Consider the following 3,440-nt stretch of genomic DNA (forward strand, 5'->3'; position numbering starts at 1 on the left):
TTACAGATGATTTGACAAATGATAAAAGATATCATGTCATGAATCCATGTTAAGATGTCCCACATTTTGTCTCATGAACACATTATTTAGTGAGCAAGTTGAAATAGTGAGGATTTATGTTAAGTACTATTTAGCTTTGGACCGACTTTTTAAAGTGGGTGTCACTCACAGGGCCTCTCGGTCAAACGTGATATTCAAAACACTGTCAGGTTCCTCTAAACAACTTGATTGTACTACAATACAGCTTCATCGTGTTTCTAACACAAGGGAACAAAACGAATGTGCAGGATCAGTCACATTTCTTTCACATTTAGTGTGTGTGGATGTCTTTGTTTAATATATTTTTTTAGGATTGCAAAACCTATATATTCACAATACTTGTGGGGACCACATTGCTGGAGGTTAAGGGTTGGAAATGTAGATGTGATGGCTGAAGCTGAGGTAAGGGCCTGGAGAATGAGTTATGTCATTGAGTGTCCTCACAGTGTGTGTGTGTATATGTGTGTGTGTATGTGTGTGCGTGCGTGCGTGCGTGTGTGTGTGTGTGTGAGGTCATGAAGGACAGCAACAGCAAAACTGGGATTTTGCCAACCATACATCCACTACTAATTAAATCCACAATTAAATTAAAATGTTTAAACTGTGACAATGGCTGCGCTGATCGTCTTGGACGCATCTTTTTGACACAAGTGGAAACAAAATTTGAATAACTTTAAACAATAGTTGAGCAGCTCCAGGTTAAAAAGGCCTGTCATACCAATGTGAATAAACCATCACATTTAGCTGCATTTCTCTGATACGTATATGCCCTTCACATAACTTTGCTTCCAGGGAATCAATGTGCAAATACTCTCAAAAGAAAATATTAACCCGCATGCATTTATTGATTAGTTTGCCATAAAGGCCAAGACCTAATCCATCCGGATCATTCGATAGATTTGCACAAGCTGATTAAAACGGGAAGTCTATTCGCTGCCAAAACGTCTATGAAATAAGATTCATGAGTGCCATGCACAGTACAACCACTGTACATGGCAGATCCCATCATGCCGTCCAAATCTGAGCTAAAACCCTGGAACACAAATATTTGTACAACTTAAGCAGGAGAACTATTTAAATTCCCCTTTAATGTAGCCATTACACTGGGATTACATAGAATTACTGTTAACTGGGTACATTACAATGTGTAATGCTCTGGCTGAACAGTAAGAACAAACCAAAATTAAGGTAAGTGCTTATGTTAAATAATTGGCTCCAGTTTGTAGAAGTTGTCAAAGAGACTTGTGGACTTGTGTCAACATGGAGAGGATTAAATCGTGTGCCTTTCCTCTCTTTAAAGATAGAAAAATTTGTTCCAGTTTTCATACTAACTGCAAACCTGCGAATAGCACAAGAATCTTGTTGCTCTGTCTGGAATCAGGCTACACATCCAGGAAAATACGTTTTTTTGCTTGAGTTTTAGAGCAATAGTTAAAAAATGCTGCTAGCTTCGTTTTACTTTGAAGGCTCCAGGGCTGCGTTTTAGTCTCGACAGGCCGAAATGAAGATGTTAGGTTATGATGACGTAGACGCTCTGATTGAGTCTTTTCGGTCACGACGTAGCCTTTCGCTGATTCGTCAGGTTCCAATCACATGATCCTCTTCCGGCATTAGGTTCACTACCTACCAATAACAAGCGTTGCTGATCCTGTTGTCTGTTTTCATATGAAAACTTACAGGTATATGGATGTAGTTTCATTCTTGTCATTATTTTCCGGTGTGTGGACTTGTTATTTCCATCATTGTATTGATTTAAAAATGAAGTGACTGTCCATTCACACTGTTGTTTCTTTCAAGGACACATGTGATGCTTTTTCAGTTTTCCTTTCTTCTGGTGTGTTACAGGTTGTTTGTGTATGTAAAGATTCTTCAAAGTTAAAAAGCCCAAACTCTGGGGTAAAGGAAGCTCCTCTCATCCAGAGAATACACAGCTACTGAAGCTCCTGAACAACTTGTGCAGCAAATACTGCCGAGGTATGTCATCACATGCCCCAAATTTGCATAATGCATGATAAACAGCTAGTCTGGCACGTCCCATAACAAAGGGAAGATTTCCTACACACGCCAGAAGTGGCTGACCAATCACAACAGAGTGAGCCAGCCGGCCAATTACAGCAGACTGGGCTTCACGGGAAGGCGGGCCTTTAAGAGTCAGGAGCTAAAAGCAAGGGTTTTAGACGGAGGCTGAGAAGAGGAGGAAAGTATGAGGAAAGTCATGTTTTCAAAACATTTGAGCAGGTAAAGATGCCAAATTGAAATTATGAACCTGAGCATGATACATCTCATTTAAATCTGGATGTTCAAAATATGATCTTGCTATAAAAATAAAACCAAACATCTGTACAGCAGCGTTTTTAAACTCTTGTTTGTATGCTTCCGGGATCCACGGCACATGGTTGATGTTAGGGTGAGATCGTGGTGTGGTTTCATACAGAAAAAACCTCAAGATACAATGTGTGTCCACATTAAATTAAAAGCTTGTTCTCGGCCTAACTTTCACCGAAGTTCTATTGTTGCATAAATCTAACCACAGATGGGATTCCAGATGTAAACAGCAGTCTCTAGAGTCAGTCCTGAGCTCCATGCGCCCTCCATCTACCCCGTCCACCTTCTATTGACTCTGCTTATAAAACTGCAGCGTTTCATTCACTCATTCAAAAAGAAATGCTGCTATTGAACATAACCCCTGCTAGCAATTACATTTTCCACCACAGTGTAATTGGGAGAACAGTTTTGTTATATATGAAAACCATTTCAGAGAGATACAATAAACTATTGTGTATAATGTAATTACTTCTAGCTGGCCTCAATAAACAAATAAAAGGAGAACCTCCGACTCGGACAGTTATGTTTACAGGAAAGCATTTTTAACATGCAATTTGTAACTCTGATATACTACTGTGTTGTGTGAACTCCTTTATTTCTTTTATCTTACTTTTTTGGCCACCACATTTTATTATTTTATGTTTATTAAATAGAACAGCTTTTGCTTATGAGAGTAGGCGTTTAGTTTAAAAAAGGAATAAAGGTAATGATGTCTGATCTACTGAGGCTTTCATAGCACTTCCATACAAGCCAGTAGCCAGTCAGATTTACCTTTAGCCTCAGAGTACACTCAGGTCTTAATGCTGATGCGATTAAAAGGCCCAAACACCTGATGGTTTGTATTTTTATTGTTTTCATTATAACAACCAGTCTGACAGAGCCTAAGTATGATGGTTACATAACTGTTCCTGGTCCCTCTCTCCCCTTCTCCCCCCCATACATTTTAAGTTCTCAGGGATAGTCTCTGAAACTGAACATTTTGTGCACTTACTGCATGATCGCAACATTCTACAACTACTGTCGGCTGCCAAAACATTCTGGAAGTTGCTCCGCTCACATGAAATTAACATTTTGAA

The sequence above is a fragment of the Limanda limanda genome, chromosome 18, assembly GCF_963576545.1.
Source record: "Limanda limanda chromosome 18, fLimLim1.1, whole genome shotgun sequence".
In the NCBI taxonomy this organism is placed as follows: domain Eukaryota; kingdom Metazoa; phylum Chordata; class Actinopteri; order Pleuronectiformes; family Pleuronectidae; genus Limanda; species Limanda limanda.